Here is a 20,934-nt window from a genome sequence, read left to right on the forward strand (position 1 = left end):
AGTATTCTATAAAATACAAATATATACTCAGTAGGTACAAAGATTATTATATAAAACCACAATGTATCATTTTAGAAAATGAAACTTGAGATACTGCCTCACGAGACATGGTGACTAAATTAATTAAACCTTTAATTAACTAAACCTTTATTTTATCACAATAGTTCATGTATGATTATCAGTGACACAAGTTTATGTCGATAATTATTAATAATTCTTCCCATGTTGATATTTATGATCATCATAACATTTTAGTCAGTTCCAGTTGTTATAGTAGTTACGACCTTTGTAATCCGCAGTTTGATTGTGACATGTAGACTTGCAATTTTTATATCTCTCACTAACTAACGCACATTTTCTCAGTTTAGTACTTCAGTATATGATGAACAAAAGTACTACAACTTCTTGTAATACCTCTTAAAACTAAGTTTAAAGGTTTGGCAGTTACCCTGGACTCCAAACAAAGAAGCATACAACTAGGTTCTTTAGACTGAATTGTGCAGCAACGAGTGATCATATACCAGACCCTTGTAATAAACAAGTAGTAGGACATAATACAGCCATGCAACCACTTCTGTATAACCTGGTTCACTCTGCATACCTACAGCAGATAAAACATGGCTCCTGAACAATTTAAACATAGCTTTACTTGTTGCTTCCCACACTGCCAATTAGCAGCTTCATCTTCCTCCCATACTAGTTTTGCAGAGCTGAGGAAGTATTGTATATGTTCTAGATGTGCAATTTTAGACTTTTCTGGACCCTGTTTGTCATGGAGTCCTTTCATTCCCCTCTAAAAAATACATATGTTCATGTACTCAGATGAGAGGCAAGACTTTCGATCTCACTTTCCCATGATTGAGCTGAACTTATTCTAAAGCCGGTACACTTCAGTGAGCAAAACTGATTTTAATTGCATCTTATTGAATGAAAGCGACCTTGTCAAGATGTTTGATAAGGTTGGCAGGTTGTATTTTGATGACAGACTGATTCTCTACTATTCATAAGCCCCTGGCTCATTGCACCTGTTTATCGGGGTTCATTATGGCTTTGCATGAATACGACTGTATTAGGTTTGACATTCTGTATGGAATATTAACCTGTAAATTCATGGAATAATGGTGATTGGTCTTGGGTTCTGATTTAGTTGGAGTTTGATAATCTAATCATGTGGACAAGTGATGGTAAATGTGATTGATCTTGTAGACAATGTTTACAGTTCAGCACAGAACAGCTATGGCAGGCCTGCTTCTCTCCAGTGACTAATGTCAATAAAACCCAGGGCCCCTATACATATTCCTTGTTACACCCCCTGAGCAGAGATGTAATGGCCACATCTGCCCTTCCATACTGGCCACACCAGATGGAAACTGACCAGATGTAGCAGAGGTGGAATTGTTTCTGACAGTTTTACAGTTGTAGTCAGAAGAGGTGGAGTTGGAGTTTGTGAAGGTGGAATAGGAATTGATAGGAAGCAGAAGTGGGATAAGAAGTGGAAAAGCAGAAGTGGGGTAAGAAGTGGAAAAGCAGACGTGGGATACAGAGTAACATAGCTGAAGTGGGGTACAAAGTGGAAGAGCAGAAGTGCTATACAAGTTGAAGAGCAGAAGTGGAATAAGAATTGGAATAGCAGAAGTAGTATACGAAGTAGAATAGCAGAAGTGGGATTCGACGTGGAATAGCAGAAGTGGGATACAATGTGGAATTGAATAGGGATAAGAACTCGTATAGCAGAAGAGGGATAAGAAGTGGAATAGTGTAAATCATTAACATGTGGTAGAGGTGGAAGCAGAATAGCAGAAGTTGGTTACAAAGTGAATGAGCAGAAGAGGGATAAGAAGTGGAATAGCAGAAGAGGAATAGCAGGAGTGGGGTTATGAAATAAAAAGCTAGGAGCCAAGAAGTGGTAGAAGCCTAAGCAGAAGTATAGTGAAGTGGTAAAATTTAGATAAAACGCGATAGGCTGAATATCAGGATTGGGGTAATGAGTGGGGTCAGAAGTTGAGTAGGTGAGATAACACAAGAGGGCTAACCAATAGTCGTAGATGTGTCAGGGGTGGGCTCCCAGTAGCCACAGAGATGTGATAGTTTGAGAGTTCTTAACAGGCATCCCTGATTGACCGACAGCCAATATATGTGAAGAAAGACACAGCAGGGAATTCTGTGATCATCTCCTCCAACTTGCATTGCTTGAACTCTGGACATTTGTCGTGATGTGAATGAAGGATCTGCCTCGAAAGTAGCCATAATTGCAACTCTTGAACACCATGCCTCTGGGGAGAGGACTTATCAGGGGGTAACCAACCGTGCGCATTTCTCACAGATAGCATTACCTAGCCAACATCACAGTAATTTGTTAATGAGCATAGGCAGACTCCAGTTGGCTATTATCCTGTGAGGGAATATACAGCACCTTGCTGTAGAGGGTGTACCTGGATGGTCTGACCGGATACTGGAACCAGGAGAACACTTGGACCGAGCATGTTGCAGTGGAGAAGGTCGCCCAGTTGAATTACCTAATATTTTATAAGGCGTTATACTCTGAAGAGTACTCATATCCTGTGCAAGGATACTTGAATCAAGAAGTTTATACTGCAGCGGTGCTTAGAGGCAAACAACCCTATACTTATTACTTCATGAGTGGTGTTTTGACAAACTGCTTTATCGTAGGTGGATTATGACAGCCTTGGGAGAGAGTTTTGAAATGTTGATGGGCATGTCTTCTCTATGACACAGAGGAATTCAAGATTGGCCTTACAAACTCTGAGATTATTAGTCCTGGTTGTAGGAGTATATGGCTTGTGTTGCTGGACTGACCACACAGAGAGACCCGTGGCAAGCTACACTGGCATGTTGAACACACCCGTGTCAAACAGGTGATCCACATGGCCAAAATTCCAGTAACCAATTCTCAATGCTATAGGTTGGGATTTTCATGAGAATTGCTGTAAGCTCTCTACAGCTTGTTAAAAGTTGCCAGGGGATATGGATTTAGTGAGCTATTGGTGACAGTGTGATTGTGTGATACACGACCCTAATGACGGTGTCGGGAGAAATGGGACCCCAGCATGGGAGGAGTCTTGATACATGATATGTGCACATTTGTATAGAACCAATATAGTGAGTGGTTGTGTACTTACCAATTAAGTTCCTACAAGACTTGTATGTTGAATATCAGCTAGGATGTTGACATAGTATATGGATTTGGAATCGGGATCCTTCCTGTACAGTAAGTGGATATTCCATCTGTTGATATACTAGCCTTAGACCCTGCATGGACGGAAGTTAGGCGCGGGCTGCTGAAGTGAACATATCAGCAATCTTTTCAAAGTCGCAAGTGATCAAAAGGTGGTTTGTGGAACAGTTGTGAATTTGTTTGAGTTGGACACTTACCTTTTTGAGAGTGGGGAAGGAGGAGAAAAGGTCAGCTACAGCAAACACTGCTTGTCAAATAAGCCATCTGACCGTGTGTCGTTCTCCCTCCTAGGTAGCTGATCACCTGAGGTGGGTTGGACAGCTCATCTTATCAAAACCCCAGCTTGCGTTGACAAGCCCAGCGCTGCACACCCTTCAGACACCGACTGCACCGGCAGGGATGAATAGCCTTTTATGATGATTGTCACTTGCTTTTCCTTTGGAATGTTTGATTATAATGTTTCCAGTGTCATTTCTTTCCTGTGTGGTTGGGAGTTATGGTACAGGAAATTCTGAGCATCTTTCGCTTATTATCTGAAATGTGACAGTGTTGTGGAACATTGCTTAGAACATTATAATGTGGACACCCAGTTGTGTGACATGGTACAATTAGGCTTGTGGTTGTAAACAGCAGGTAGTTGCTGGTGTAGAAAAGTGTCTTATTGCTCAGCTTGAACACCTACTTGAAACGTTTTTAACAAGCAGCACATCCATAACATGGACCTCAGCTTACAAACACCTGATGAAAATCAGCAGTGGCTTCAGGATTTGTAGTGGCTCGGGAGGGTTGACAACAATACTTGACTGTTCCTGATGTGATGTATGCAGTGTTTACCAGCTGGTTATATTGTGAGATTTATGAGTTGAGTTCAACTTTATATTATTCATTGATCAGATACGCTGCTAGCTACACGAACGGAAGCAGGATTTACGTGGAGAGCATATAGTGGGATTACTTACGTGCAACTAGGTAACCAGCAGCAATTGTGTGGCAGTATTGATCAGAGGCTAAATTACTCCAGCAGTTATGACAGAGTGTACACACCTCTAAGATTTTCTCACCATCAGTTTTACCTGAGGCGTGGTGGATGCTAGTCTAGAGGTAAGATCAGGCTGGCTCTCCACGTGGATGGTGTATGTCAGACTGCTCCCAACTTTGAAGTGAGAGAATAGGCTTGTTTCATTGCTTCTACCACTTCTTGAATTATCTTGTGACACTGTGAACTTTCCAGAACTAGTCTACACACTTGGAATGGTACCCCACTGTCGGAAACTAGAGGATTTATGAGAAATGTGCTGGAATATATGTGTATGTGATAGCTGTTTAGAATATTTGGTTTGTGTTCATTTTTTTCTCTACCTCCTTGCCTAACTGGTTGGAATCACTTAGGCAGCCTCAGTTCTGTGCTGCTTGCCGTCTGCTATGCTGAATTCCTCTGATGATTTTAATTACTGGGTATAATGAGAGCTGCTCCTTCAGCATCTTGCAGCAGGTGGTTAGAGTTTCCACCTACAGAAACTAGTCTGTTGAATTTTTCCACCGGTTAGGTTTTGTTGCAAGATTCATCCCAGGTGTTGATGTGTAAACAGACAGGAATTTTTGTGAGGTACAAGGACAGACAAAAGTTGAACAGTCTGACCCCTGCTGAGCTGGACCTTGGGTGAGACAGATGGACAGTGCCCCCCTCCCCATTTTCCTATGGGAGCAGGGATAGACAGGGTGATTCAGGTGGCCAGATACCTGCTGTGTGGCAGACTGCATGTGGATCCCTCATGGACAGCAGTGGATGATTTACAATGCTTACAGTCAGTCAGGTGGAGTTCCAATTGCTCAGGGATTCCCCGCTGTGTATTTTGATGTAGAAAAAACATGTATTGATTTCGTTAACTGGGACATCTAGTTACTTGTCATCACTGGATTTATATGATAACGGATGTGGATAGTTATTGCTCTATTGGATTGCAGTTTTCATATTATGATGGAATAATTAAGCGGAGTGTTGAAAGAGGATGATGTTTGAACCAGTTTGGTATCGTGTTGATGTTACATAGTGTGTGACCATTTGGATGTGATCTGTTCCTAGTTGTAATAATGTCATTGAAAGAGCGGAGAGTGGCTTTCTGTGAGGATCCAGAAATAAAAAGTGCACGTGAAGCAAGAAGTCGAACAAGAAACCAAAGCCATGCCCGACGTTCGAAATCTCAGGAAGTTCATAGTCAGAGAGATCGGAGTTTGTCTCAGGATAAACCAAGAAAACGGCAGAGAAGTCTCGTCAGTTTGGTTCGTACAGGATCACGGAGTTCGGTACGAAATCTTGTTCGGCTGTTTGAGAACAAATTGGTAAGATATAAACTGTCATTTTCAAACATTTGATGTAATATGTGTCATTTATTCATGTGTGTTATGTACATGTCTTCTTAATTAATCATTATGATGAAATATCAAATATTGACCCAGCTTCTGGTTATGGGTGTTAGCTATTCATTATTTAGACCTACCTGCATTGTTGATGATGTTTGAGTACAGTTAATTAAACAGACGTGCCATCTGCGTGATAAGGGCTTGTCAGTATGGTGACAGGAGCTACACATTTCAGAAGGTGTGAGCACGTGCTGTCTTATTGTTGATGTGCGTTATTGTGATTAATGACACATGATGACAGTTAAAGGGTTAATGTATGTAATGTCGTCATTCTTGATGGATGTGATGGTTTGGGTGATCTGGAACATTTGTGACAGTCAACAGCTGATGATAATTACCCACATCAAAGTACACACAGATTTAACTGATGGGTCATCAGTGGCAGATATACATTGGCAGTTGATGCAGGTCCAGTCCTTGTTGTCCATACAGATGTACTCTGTATAGCTGTCAACCTCACCAATGATAGGATCACGATATTAGACAGCCAGACATCATCAATAGGACCTTCACAGCTGGAAAAAAAACCTTGAGTGGACGTAATTTTGTTGAACCAAATACACCTTTTTCAATTATGCTTCATCTTAACTATGATTCCATTAGAATTCTGTATGAATTTTTAGTGAGTAATTTCCTTGTTTACTCTCAAAATATTGATATTTGTCGGGTAAAACTAACACATCTCTAACAGATGTCAGATATTGTGTTGTCCTGACATCATGAAGCGGGATGTCATCAGTGTGAAACCTTGGACTTAGCACCTTCAAATAAGTGAATTATTTACCACAGCACTATGCATTGTTAATCTGGATATCTGGGAAACTGGGCCTGATAATTTGATCCACAGTCAGCTCCCATGGTGGTCCCCATGGTTCAGAATGTGTCAGCTGTACTCGTTAACTTCAGGAAAAACTTCATGATATTTATTGTGGACTACCCTTTAGCTATCTGGTACATAACAGCTTTGTAGCAGATCATCTTTACTGGTGAACTTGAAAAAAAATATTTCCTAAGCTTCTTTTGTCATCTGACAATTACAGGGTGTCTCATGTAGAAGACAGATTGCCCTATGCCAAGGACATGGTGTCCAGAGTAGACGACTGTTTGTCCTGTGGCAGGAACATTCTATCCTGTTTTGGAAAAGGTCTAAGGTTTATTTGTTCTATGTGGCCATTGCTCATGAGAGTGTAAAAGGCAGGGGCATATTTTCAAAATAAGGTGATCCGTATGGAGAGAAGTAGGCTGGTTTGACTCGATTTCCAAAGATTCTACCTTGACGATGGCCAGGCCATGAATTTTAATGTAAAGGTTATGCTGTTGTCATGGTACAGATCAGATAATCATGAGATTACATGATATAACTGAATGCATATATCACCAGAATTTGTTTACGTTAGTCAGCGGTATCTGTTGAAATCTGATTACAGGTGCATGTTGACTAGGACTTTTTTAATGTAGACTAATCATGGTGTATCCTTGTGTGGTCTGCAGCTTGGACCAATGGCCTGAAACCAAAGTCTCGCGAAACTTGTTATTGCTCATGAAATAATCATGTATGAAGTATAAAGCATATGATTTATTCTTACTAAAATCTATAAGACTTAGTGAATGTTTGAAGTTTTACCCTGCTTTTGAATAATATTCCAGCAATGTCATGGGGGGGGGATGCAAAAATGGGCTTCACAAATTGTACCCAGAGTGGGAATTGTACCTGGTCTTCGGCTTGACAAGTAAATGCTTTAAACACTAGGCTACCCCACTGCCCCTAAGATGTAAGAGTTGGAACAAGGTACAAGAGTGTTCTGTTCTGTCAGTGTCTGACTCTTTATGTGTTTAGCTAGAGTCAGCACTACTTGAGGTATTCAGATACCCTTGATAGATGTTGGGATAATTGAACGTGCAGGGAAGATGACATGTCCCACGGTGCTTTTCTTTACGTGATGGATGGGAAAGTGGATGGGTTTTAAAGCAGTGACTCTACAGTGATTGTCCACAAGATCACCTGTTGGGTACAACAGATATGATTGTGTGAGCACTTTTGTCTCCAATGTGTTGTCACATGACTTTTACAGCATACAGCTATCATGTCTTCAGTTAGTCTGTCTCACAGTCCCTGAACCACAATATTTACACTTCCACTGGGACTTCTCTGCAATGAAAAGCCGTAAATGAAGCAAGTCTCAATTTTCCTTCCTTTCCTTCAAAAGTGATCCTTGAAGATCCAGGTTGGAATTGGTGTTCATTATCCCATCCTTGTCATAAGAGGCGACTGACAGGATCATCTGGACGGAATTGTAGACTTAGTTGACACAACTGATTGTATCCCAATTGCCTAGATTGATCTTCATGCTGTTGATCACTGGATTGCTGGCCCAGACTTGTTTGTTTACAGACTGCAGCATATGGCTGGAGTATTGCTGGGTATGACATTAAAATACAAGCAGTCAATCAATCAAATGTTGTTATTTGGTTCCCCATCACATATTTTCAGGGACTATCTCGTCCATGTTGACTTGTAACAGAAGACTGGCCCATGTCCAAGGTTACAAGCAACTAGAACCAATAAGAGTCAGTGACCAAAATTACTCTCTGGTAATTGTAAAGGTAGTTTAGCACTGTTTTACTCCCATGTGAACAACTGTTTGATCCTGTTTGTTCAGTTTGGTTGTCCAGAAAATATCTGGTTCCAGTGCCCTCAATGGATTCAAATTGTGAAGTGCATACTTGAATTCCATTTATGATGCTGCAAAAAATGAGTGTGAAACATTGCCAGCTCATTGATTACGAATTGTTCCATACCTTCAACCATTGTGACTTCAGTTCTGATTCAACAAAGCATGTAGATGTATTCATGCTTAACAGTGGCTGATGTGCATATTGCAGACTTTATAGGTCTCAGTGCATTTGTGATGGAGTTTCGTCAGCCCTGGTCTTGATATATGGATACTGCTGATGGCAATGACTGGACGTAGTCATTAAGTGTTATCAAGGAAGGCATGTTTATTTTTATTGTCTTGTTACTCACTTATTCTCTACCCTATCACTTTACTCTGGCATCACTATTTCATGTGTACCCTTTTCACTCGCTCACTCACTCACTCACTGACTTTCAGACTCATTCACTCACTCATTCAATACCCTCCCACTATTGCTAGAAATGATTTTGATGGATGAGAGCAGCCATTGATTATTAACCAAGGGCCTCACATGGATTATTCGTTGTTTGTTGCCTAGAACCGTTGTGACATCACTGTCATATCAACAGAGCATGTAGATATATTCATACTTAACAATGACTTATGTGCATGTTGATGACTGTACACATCTCAGTGTATTTCTGATGGAGATGATAGTTGTTATCAGCACTGTTCTCGATATATAACAGGTATACTGCCCAGTCCACCAGATGGCGTTGGCTGGATGGCATTTGGTCAAGCTTTATCATTGAATGCATGTATAGTGTTATTGCTCACATATCTGATAAAAGGGCCTGCCAAACAGATAAAACAAATTCATGATGTTGTCCCAAACAGTCTTTTCATGAATATATTTTGTCAGTAGAGTGCCATCACCATCACTGCCATGAGAGACAGCAGGTCAAACACTCTAAAGTGGGGTTGAAGATGGGGGCTATTGAAGTTTATCTGTTCAAACATTGCCATCTCTCCATATTGATATACCTGGAGGGCAAGAACTAGCACGGGGCAAGATTTTCTTTCCTTTCACGTAGGAGAATTCCAAAAACCCTTGGCTTATCTCGCCACTTAGAATGAAAGACACATTTATTTGCTGAAGCATGGCTTATAAAGGATAAAAGACTCAAGGGAGTCCTTTCTTCATCTTGTTTTAGCTCAATATGTGTACAAGCTTCTATTGCTTACAGTGTAAATCGTTAGTTTGTTCTATGGTCAAGCAGTGAATTCCTGGCCCCGAGCAGCGGACTGACCTTAGTCATCATGGCTCTACAGTTGTGATTAAATATGGCTGAAGAAAGCTTTTGAGAATGACAGGACAGTAGACATATGATGATTGTTTGAACTTGTCAAGGAGAGCAATAAAAGCTGGAGTCCAGGTCTCACTAACATGTCATCCTAGTGTGTTTGGTTCATTGATAAAGGCTTGAGGAATGATGTGTACATTGTTCTTAGCAAACATGTTGAAGTGTGAAACATTTGTATTTGTCATTTATGGACAATAGGTAGAGGTAGCTGTGATAAGACAATCCCTATTCAATTTTCCCTTCTTAAACATTGTTATCGATCATGCCAAGTGTGAAGTATTTTGTTGTTCTCCTTTGTAGACAATCAGTTTCAGTTTGAGGTGATAAGAGATTCCAATAGCGTCTTCCCTTACTGGAACATTCGCCTCTGGTGGCTTACATGTTGAAACTGTAGTTCTGCTTCATTAAGAATTAGTTTGGAAACAGATTCAGGTTTCACAGAATTTGGCTTTAAACGGTTTTATCGATAATATTACCTCCTTGTTGAGGTCCAACAAATATGTGCATTGCTTGCTAAGTTTGAAATGTTGATAAAGTATCTATTTCATTATGGCTGTACATTCTTGCCTTCCAGATCAAAGTGAGGTTGTATCAGAGGTGTGCGTCATGGTAGTGCCGTGTAATTTACCTTGGAACATGACCTGTCTCTGTCAAAATGCTAGTTACTCCCTTTTATGTTGGATCAAACTGAACATATTTGTACCCAAAAGTATCACAATTGTAAAAGGATCTTGTTTAGATTTTGCTGCATGGAAAACAGTAGTTCTGAAATTGACCTGAATATGGGATATGATGAATTTTGTGAAATTTTGTGAGGTAACCTGGTTCAAATGGGTAGCAAGTTGCATTTACTTAGTGAGTGGTGTTGATAAACGCCTTTCCTCATATATATTCTACAAACTATAGTTCAGGACATGCTAAGTCGGACCATACTGATAGGATCAACTTCACCCCTGGCCTGGATCACGTTCTCCATTATAATTGGAATGTCTTTGTGTCTCCATGGAACAGACTTAATTCATCAAGGCTATTGTCAATGTTATTGTAATGTTATCAAACAGGATTGATCAACGTCCTTTGATCAAATTAAGGTTGACTTAAAAGGGCAGAAGGTTTTTCACCTGGACAAGGCTGGGTTATTCGAACTTTAATGCCAGTTTCATCTGGTGAAGTTTGGCTGCCGTGTTAATTAAAAATGCATAAACATATTCAGTTTCATGATTTACTTAAGAATTGATAATGAATATATATTATTTGTATGTCTGGGTTAAAACTGAGCTTCAGGAACCCATGTTGGTTTTAAAAGGTGACTGTTGTGGCTTGCTGACTTTTTTGATGCATGTCAGAAAATCCCAGTGAGTATATTGATGTTCATGATGTTAGTCACCAGATTGTTTGTTTCATGCTCGATTATTTACAGACTGCAGCCATACAGTTGGAATTTTGCTGAGTGCTGCATGAAACAACTGTCAAACCTGTCCATCTGTTTTGATGTAGCAGTGTATTTTATAACATTATGTCACATGTGTATGACTCATCTCAGCTTGACAGCTTGAACAAGACCATTGATCATGGACAACTTCAACATTGGGTTCTCCAATGCAGCAATACAGTCAGCATACATTTATAAAACCATAGCAGTATATTTTGATGTTTAGAATGGAAATTATCTCAATATCACTTTGTTTCCTGTCAGAGGGTTTCAGTATGAAACATAGGGAGTATTTGATGTAATTTCTCGAAATACCACCAAGCGAAAGTTTTGCTTAAGTGGTCACAAATTTTGAGAATTGTCTTCAGTCGTAGAAGCTTCTGAAAACCCAGTGTTTAAGATGAGGAGAAGCTTCTGGAAAACATTTCTCCAAGCAGTTTTGCTTAACTTGTGTCAAAGATTACATGCAAAGTTATTTCTGATAATAATTGTTGATAGTCATTGAAACTTAAGAACCCAAATGTGAAGAGGTCAAAGTTTAGGAATCTGTACTATAGTACTATTCCAACAAACCCAGATGACCTCTCATAATTGCAAGGTTCGTTTGCACCATTGTGTCCTTTAGGAAACCATGTGTTGTCTCCCTGAATGACATAGTTCATCTACTATTCATCTCTGGGGAATATATTCAATTTCATGTATTTAGTGATTCCTAGTGATTATGGATAACTGTTCTGACAATGATTAGAATTGATGCATTCATTGTTTTTGTAGATGAAAGGCACTACCACAGAGATGTGTATAAAGTTAATAATGGAGTCCCAGATGGGATAGGTATGCGCCCAGTAGGTATGCTTCAGGTATGCCAAAGACCTTATGTTCTGTTGTGTCCAGGTATGACAACACCTCCCCAGCTGCTGGCTTTCACAGAGTGGTAAAGGTCTGATGTCTGCATCACACTTGGGTTTCCTCCACCATGAAGCTGATATTACTACAATACTTTTCAAACTGCTGTCAAACCCAACTTGTGTTCTGATATATTTAGGGAAGTAGGGTAGAGCACTAGGTAAGGCGTCTGCTCATCAGCCGAAAGACCAGGGTTTGATTCCCTTCAGGGATTAAAAAATAACATTGGCTGATACTAAGGACAAGTCAGTTTTCATTTCGGGCAATCAAATAATGGTATCTTACTTGTCCGTGGACTACTAGATAATTTCCACTTATGGTTTCAAACTGCAGTTAATCTTGGATTTAATTTCATATCTGCTCACAATGAAGCTATTTAAGTTTGCAATAATAATATAGTAGAGGTAGTAGAAAGTGAAATTATCACTCCTCGATAAATAGTCCAGTAAACATTAACATCACGCATTTTGTCATAGAATCAGGGCAAGTGGAAAATTAGTCAGGACAAGTTACTTTCTTGAAGTTACTTGTCCTGTGGTAAGTGGCTTTTCAACATATTTTTGAACCCTTGCCCCACATGGGATACCCATTTCTGATTTCCCTTGCCGTCATATTGCTGGAATTTTGCTAAAAGTTACATAAAACCTTGTTCACTCTGATGTTTGATGGTATTTCAGCACCCACCTTACCTAGCTCCTGGGTTTCTGAGACCTGCCCCGCTTCAAGACTTCCTCTACCCTGAACCTCATACCACTAAAGCACTCTTCACATCACTGTTGAACCCAACTCATTCACTCACTGTCAAGCTATTAGTTACTCTAAGACTAAATGAGGTAATAATCAATTAGACACAGAGCTGAATATTCAGAAGGAGCACTTGAGTTGTCCCCAGGTTCGTGTCCATGAGAGCAGATACAATAGAACCCTAAGAACACAGATCTCAAGGGGTACACTGCGTCAAAAAAAAATCAGTCATTGAACTTCCAGGACAGCTAAATCGAAGGTTGCATTTTCACACCATTAAATGCAGTATTGATAAAAATGCAAATCCGATTCGGTCCTTTGGCAGTTTCATGGATCTTATGCCACAATTAGATGTTCACAATTTAGAATATGTGTTTTTGTGTTTTCATAGATTTCTTATTAACGCCCTGACTACTGTTTCCATGATGTGGGTTGGTAGTGTAATTGTTGAGACGTGACCTTGTTCAGCAAACCATTTCACACACAGAGTACAACAAAATTGATTAATTGATTTATGTTTTCAATTACTAGAACAAGCAAGTTGCCAGCTCGTGGAAAAATTATTTAGTAGACAATAGAGCTGAAATGTATCAGAAATGGTGTTTGGGCTGAAATGGGTCAGGATTTCCAGTCGACTAATTATTGGTTCAGATCTAAACAGAGTAAAAACTGGGAAAAAGCCATTAGTCTGAATGTTTTTTATGCCCATGGGAAACTTGGTTCATTAATTTAGCAGTTTTGAGACATGTCATCAGAAATGTGGATTATCATTGGCTATAACTGTTGTGAGAATTATGTTCATGCCATTGATTGCTAGGAGTAATAAGCACTTCATATTTGATGTCCTGGAGTTTAATTTGTTAGTATTTGTTATCCCATCTGTTTACATAGTATTTAGCACAATGCCCAGTGGAAGTTGTGAAGGATTTGACTGAAATTTCCCAGCTTTCATCATGTTGATCTGTGCTTGAAATTAAACATGATAATCAGTGACTATTGTATAAAAAGTTAACGATTTAGTATGGAGGTCCCTAGATTCCTATATTACTAAAGAAGACCTTTAGGACTACACATTTGGAAACATGGGATAAAGTCAAAAATATTAATATTTTGACAGAATTATGATGATATTCTGGTCTTTATGCTGCAGATATGAGGATGTAATATTAATTGTTAGAAAACCGTCATCCGTACTTTAGACAATATCACCTGTCTGGATTCAGGACCCCATTCCACAAAGTGCTTGTAGTGCTAGTCAAAAGTCAGTGTTGAAGCATGGGTTTACTGTGTTCTGATTAGAAACTACAGCAGGGCTCTGGGTTAGAATTATGAGGTCCTTGGCAACCTATGCTGCTGGTCGAAAGAGGTGAACAGACAGATTTGACAGACAGGATTGATGACTTGGTGTCACTGTAACTTGATGGCATGTATCGCTGCTCACAACATTGATCACTGGGTTGTCAGGTCCAGGAAACATTGACTTGATGCCACTGACATATGGCTGGAAATGCTGCTGACTGTGGTGTTAAACATCAATTATTCCTAACTGTCTCAATATAGATCATTTATTTCTTTTAGGATGATTATTACCTTTGTAAAGTGTGGGTGGTTACATTGTGGGAGCTGATTGTATTTCCATGTGAATTGATGCTCTTGCTGTTAACCACTTTTCCAGCATGGTTCCCAGGACGACCTGGGGTAGAATAGATCTTCAGCAACCCATGCTTGCCACTGAAAGGCAAGTGTGCTTGTCATAGGAAGGAACTAACAGGATCAGGTGGTCAGGCTCCTTGACTTGATTTTCACATGTCATCAGTTCCCAGTTGCGCAGATTCATGCTCATGCTGTTGATCACTGAATTGTCTCCAGACCCAATAATTTACAGACCACCGCCACACAAACACAAACTCACTCACTTACTCACTCACTCCACCAGAGTTTGATTTGCATATACAGTGTCATTCATAACAGAATATTGCCAACTGAGCAATAAAACAACACAGTCACATCCTCAGACCAGTTCTGCTCCATACTCAATAAAGATTTGCAGTGTTAGTATTGAGATGATGGCCATTGAGTGGCTTGCAGCTAACTTCTTCGTCTAGACGTTGTGCTCTGTGTATATTACCTCAATGTTCATGGGATCAGTTATTGCTTGTTTGATGTGTTTGATAAAAACTTGACATTGTTTGAGTTGCCTAATTCAAATTTGCCAGAGACCATGGGTGGTCCTGCTGTCTGAAGCATTCAATTAGCTGTGCAAGGTTGCATCCCTTACCTGGGCCAGGATCCAATGATTTTAAGTTGCAGATTTGTCCTGATTATACTCCTCAGTCTGTCAGCACCACACCTGCACTTGTGGGTTTCATCAGTGTTTAGAACCTGCCCCAGTCAGGATTTCGTTTCCCTCTCACAAGAGCTGATATGTTTGAGAGAACCAGAATTCTGTTCCAAACAGGTGAAGGTGTCCTGAAATGGGAGAGATCTTGTAGAAGCAAAACAATGATGAATTTCAGTTGAAATCAATATTGAGTGATGATGCAAGCAAATGATAATGGTTAGTTTTTAGAAATCAGTGGTTAGTTGGCTGGTTATCACAGCACTCAGCTATATATCCTAGTTGTATGGTAGCAATCTGTATATAATTGATTCTGGACCGGACAATCCGGTGATCAACTGTAAGTGAGTATGGTTTTACATCACTTTCAGCAATATTCCAGTAGTTCACACCAGGGGACACCAGATATGGACTTCACACAAAGTGGTTGATAGCATGAGCATATATCTACGCACTTGGGATATGCTATTTCAAACAAGTCAGCAAGCCTGACCACCTGTTCCTGTTACTTGCCTCTAAAGACAAGAAAGGGTTGCTACAACACCAATTATAACCTGGTAGAAATCAGTGTGTCCACGCTATCCACTATCACAGAATGTTCATGTTTTATTTATTAAATTAACCTTTTTTCTGCATTTGTATTCTGAGCAGTATACAACTAGTCTCTGAAATGAACATATTTTACTGAAAAAACATTCATAGTGAAAAAAAATAATATAATGAAATGGAACCCTGAAACTTTCTTCATTTTCTGAAGTTAAGGAATCTAGACTTGCCACATTTTCTAGACTTGCATGGGCTTTCTTGGATATATTTACTTCTGGGTCTGTATGACAGACTATATGTGCAGTGCAAGCTGTGCATGTTGAAAATGCCATGGCAGCATTTTGCCATTCATCGTACATCAGTGTAAGATGCAGTAGGTGCACCCAGTGCAGTGCTTACACAATGTAGGATGCAGTAGGTGCACCCAGTGCAGTGGTTCCTCAGTGTAGGATGCAGTAGGTGCACCCAGTGCAGTGTTTCCTCAGTGTAGGGTGCAGTAGGTGCACCCAGTGCAGTGTTTCCTCAATGTAGGATGCAGTAGGTGCACCCAGTGCAATGGTTCCTCAATGTAGAATGCAGTAGGTGCACCCAGTGCAATGGTTCCTCAATGTAGGGTGCAGTAGGTGCACCCAGTGCAGTGGTTCCTCAGTGTAGGATGCAGTAGGTGCACCCAGTGCAATGGTTCCTCAGTGTAGGTCCCAGAATAACCTAAACATAGCAGTGATACATCAAGCCTGTCACAGGCCACCAGCAGCTTATATATCCGGTGACCTGTGTAGATCCCGGTTAGAATTGGTCTTTAGTAACCCATGCTTGTTGTAGGAGTTGACTAACAGGATCAGGTGGTCAGGGTTGCTGTCTTGGTTGTCATGCAAGAGTGTCAATTTTCCACTGACCCGTTGGTTTCTGCCTATTTTATTTCAAACTGATTAATTCAATGATTACACGATGCCATTTAGAAAGTGGTCAAATGCAACATATGTCATATTTGGGATTTCACTTTCTTAGTACGGGGTCGAATCCCGGATGGGACTCAACCGAAAAAAGTACTAGAATTTGTACTTTACTAAGAAAGTGAAATCCCAAATATGACATATGTTGATTAATTCAACTCCCCTATTAGAATGGGCAATATTAATTTTTCAGCTGAAAATAGATATCCTGTTGCCACCCCTGCACTAGTCATCAAATCCCACATGCATAGGCTGATACTCATACCGTTGATCACTGGATTGCCTGGTCCAGACTTGATTATTTGCAGACCATGGCCATATAGCTGGAATATTGCTGAGAGCGGCATTATAAAACAACCAAGCCATGTTCTATATTAGGCAGCACTGACTATAGTGTTGGTCTGCTTGTTGATGTCCTTCATGCAGTGCTAAACCTGGTACAGGGCCCCGTTTCACAAAACTCTCGTAAGCTTAAGATCTCGTAACTTCTCTCGCTGCATTTCTACTTGCTATGTTACAGTATAGGAGGTAGGAATGCTACGAGACAAGTTACGAGATCTTAGGCTTACGAGAGTTTTGTGAAACGGGACCCAGGATGACAGCATTTTGGCAAGTCTACCGTCAACTCTGGGCTTTCCTGAATTAACCATGTAGTAATACTATGATAGGGCTTCTTCAGTGATATTGTCATCCTAAGCTGTAAAATCCCTGACATAGGTAATAAGCTATAGATAATGGGATCAGAAAGTGCAAATTCCTTGCTGTGATCAAGATCTCAGGGTTAGGGTTGAAACTTTTACATGTTTTGTACTCACATTCTCCTTGTGTAATCTGGTGCCATGTACTTTTCAAATCAGCCAATCAGGTTACGTACAGTTTGGGTTGTTTGAACCCAGGTGGCATTTTCAACTGGGAAATATTTGAGATAGTCAGTACAGAGTTGTTTCCCTTTACGTGTTGCTGGCACCTGTTTTCAATCAGCTGGTGAATGCCGGTGTAATTTGATTTTTTAAGAGCTGTATTTGAATTCTCCTGTAACCTGATTGCTAGAGAATTTGTGATGTTTGGATATATGGATAGGGAATATGTGATTTGTTTGGTTTGAATAAATCTACAGAGTGGTTGTTAGGAGAGGTACTAAGTCAGCATGAAGTCATTGCTTTGATGTCTATGGTGTTGGGTTTACGAATGGGTTACAATCTCATAATTCATCATTGCTTTAGAAAATTGACAGATGCGAGAAATCAATTGGTTTGAGTATGTGTATTTTGATTCCCGTCGACAGGAAGCTATTTTTGTCAGTATTCTTGTTTGGTATGGTTTTGGTGAATCTATATGCTGTTTTGCAGAAGTCGATGGTTTCATTTGCATGTCATGTAATTTAAGATTCCAGTAAATTTTCACAAAACCTTTTGGTATTGTGAAGGGTATTTGTAACCATAATTTGTTTTGTGTCATGAAAATAGAACTTTTTGCTTGGTTATTATTGCTTTTTTGACTGCCATTCAATCGCCTCAATAGAAGACATGCCATGCAAGGAGGATAGAGAGGTGTTATTTAGCCTTTGTCTTGATTGGTATATGAATAACTAAATTTGAGGAGCTGTGTTTTGACCATCGGATCTACACATTAAAATGCTGGCAGTCATTTGGAATGTGTGACTGCATTTTTCATTTTCTTTATGTGTGAGAGCAAGTGGAGTTTTTGAATTTTGTACAGACATGAAACTGTGACTGTAATAACATGAGTAGGAGCTGTTCCAAGAGACTGAGCTCTGACAAGGACACCATGTATGACCATGACATACTACATCAGTAAGTGACAGTTATAATCGCAACCTAGCTACAGTGTATGACACTGACTATGACAGCATCAGTTGTGTACTGGCCATTGGTCATCCACATTAGGGGTGGCCTAGTGGTTAAAGTGTTCGCTCATCATGCCGAAGACCTGGGTTGTGTTTCCCACTTGGACACAATGCTTGAAGCACATTGCTGGTGTGATACTGCGGGAATATTGCGGGAATATTGGTAAAAGGAATGTGAACCCATACACCACTAATACAGGTAAAGTATGTGACCACAACTTACGATGATTCCTCTGGTCCCATAGAACCTAGAAGCTGTTGTGATGGTGTAAAGCTGCAGTTGTGATAAAACAATTCACTTACTACACTCCTAAATATACTGATGAATTGCCAGTCAGGAATGTGAAGTTCACTGAGATAAGTTGTACTGAGGTCATGGAGTGTGCATAGCTTTGTACTTGCTTTGTAAATATTTGTCAGATAGCATTTCCCTGGTGTAAATATTGCAGTTCTCTGGCAGAATATGTTTGTCATCATACATCAACATTAGCAAAACTGGGATGTATAATGTGATGTGTTGTCTATGAACCTCTATATTTTGTGACCTGAACAACTAATACAAAGCCCAAAGTAAATTGTAAAGAATTGTTTTATAAAATATTTTGTTCAGCATCACCCTCAGCACTATAGCAGCGTTATCATGACTGGTAAGTAATTTACTCTCGATGGAGCAATTTTGGGATATGCTGATGTGTATCATTCACAAAACTTGACCATCCAATCCACTTTGTCACCTGTGCACAAAGACATCAGTACTGACTGAAATCTCTGTGTTTGTTTGTGGAGAAATATCAGTATGGATAATCAATATGTTACAGGGATATGGAAAGGCAGGGTGCTTGGGCTATTTTGCGCATTAAAATTTGGAAGTTTACTTTTGATACATGGCCCATTGTCAAAGTTCTCTATCCTAGTCCTTGATGTTAGTACTAAGAGCTTTTGCAAAAGATGGGCGGTGGGGTAGCCTAGTGGTTAAAGCATTTGCCCGTTACGACAAAGACCCGAGTTTAACACCCCGAGTAAAGCCCATTGCTGGTGTCACCCACTGTGATGTTGCTGGAATATTGCTAAAAGCTTAAATAAAACATACGTTCTCTCGCCAAAGATGCCAGTTGAGGTCACGTGATAATTTATGAATTGCGAGTCAGACATTTTTGTTATTTTTTTTTTTTTTTTCATTTCATAATCAGTTATGTCGTGTGTAAATGTACTCTTGCATTGGCCAGTGTTCTGGCATGTGTGAGAGGAGGGTGGGCTGTGTGGTATGAGTCAGGGCTAAATCTGCCATTGTTAAACATGGTGTGTTGACATTGTAGTTGTACCGGTCACGCAAGGACAAGAGCTGTAGGGACAGTGTTATAGGTTAGCTAGGGGAATGTAGAGGGGAACTGTACACAATAAGTGACCTCGGGCCACAGTCGTGATACAGATCGTGGCCAGGAAACAATTGACAGGTATCTGGGGTTCATTGACATGACTTTGTTCTTTGTTGAGATATTGTCGTTTTGTCTTTATATGTGTGGTAGCTGTAACATTGTGGTTTGAATGGTGAGTAATTTCTGGAGTGCTTGTAAGTCAGTGTGTCCCCTTGGGAAATAGTGGTTGTAGGTCCTCAGGACCTTGTGTTTGTTGTATGAGTTCACTGAAGTCAAGATCAATTGGTGATAAGTTGTTTTGATTTATTATATCTCGTCTTACAAGAAAATGTGCTCATGCTATTGACCACTGGGTGTCTACCCTAGACTTGATTACTTAAATTATATAGCATTATTACTGGAATGTTTTACTTGTTTTGACATATCCTTCACTCATAAGAATCGAGATGGCACCTTGCTTTATCCATGTTATTGGTAAATAGAGTTGCGAAATAAACCCCTAAAACGGGTTGCTTTTATGCAAAGTATAGTTAAAGTTGGGGATAGATTATCTGCAACTTTACATTGTGTTTGAATGGATTGGACATTTTAATAACAATATATGGATAATGGTAAAGTTAATTCTTTTGTTTGTGTATATCCTACAAAATGCCTGCAGTTGAAATAGACATGCAGTTAATCAACTGAATGCAAAAACATGAAATATGGCAATTTATTGAATATTCCCAAATTTGATTTTGTCTTTTGTTGTAGTCTTGACAAATATACAACAATTTCAAAATACCACTGACACTAAATGTGTCAACGTGGGGTAAATTCAGCTGCATCTGTCGTTTAATTATTTTCTTGCAAAAAATGTAGTGGCAAAATTTAATTGAATCTGCCTTTCATACCTGGATCCTCTATATTTTATTAAAGTTCCACAGTGAAAAGAGTCCCTCACAGCTGCTGTGACACAATTTCTGTTTCCTCAAGGCTTTATGTGTCCTTCAAATCAAGTTTGGATAATAAAACATGTTCATCCTGAGGGTCTGAAGCAGTGATCGTAAAGATGAAGGAATCTCTTTGTTCTTCTTGTAACTTGTGTTGTCTACTTGGGCCATCTGTGGCGTGTTTGATCTCTACCTGCACGGCCCTAGGCTAGACATCGATGTC

General features: G+C 39.8%; 1 protein-coding gene and 1 long non-coding RNA gene across 2 annotated transcripts in view; one reads left to right on the forward strand and one right to left on the reverse strand.

Moving 5' to 3' along the window:
• LOC137295748 (uncharacterized) overlaps positions 1–3,655 on the reverse strand; it is a 33,181-nt gene extending 29,526 nt beyond the window's left edge. Inside the window, exons 1-2 of the long non-coding RNA XR_010957599.1 lie at positions 3,394–3,655; positions 3,141–3,299 (exon numbers count right to left, since the gene is read on the reverse strand). This is a non-coding gene — a long non-coding RNA (uncharacterized lncRNA). The remainder of the gene's footprint in view (positions 1–3,140; positions 3,300–3,393) is intronic.
• Positions 1–20,934, forward strand: part of LOC137295743 (FERM domain-containing protein 4A-like) — a 165,664-nt gene that overhangs the window by 31,323 nt on the left and 113,407 nt on the right. The window lies entirely within an intron of this gene.

The sequence above is a fragment of the Haliotis asinina genome, chromosome 9, assembly GCF_037392515.1.
Source record: "Haliotis asinina isolate JCU_RB_2024 chromosome 9, JCU_Hal_asi_v2, whole genome shotgun sequence".
Classification (NCBI taxonomy): domain Eukaryota; kingdom Metazoa; phylum Mollusca; class Gastropoda; order Lepetellida; family Haliotidae; genus Haliotis; species Haliotis asinina.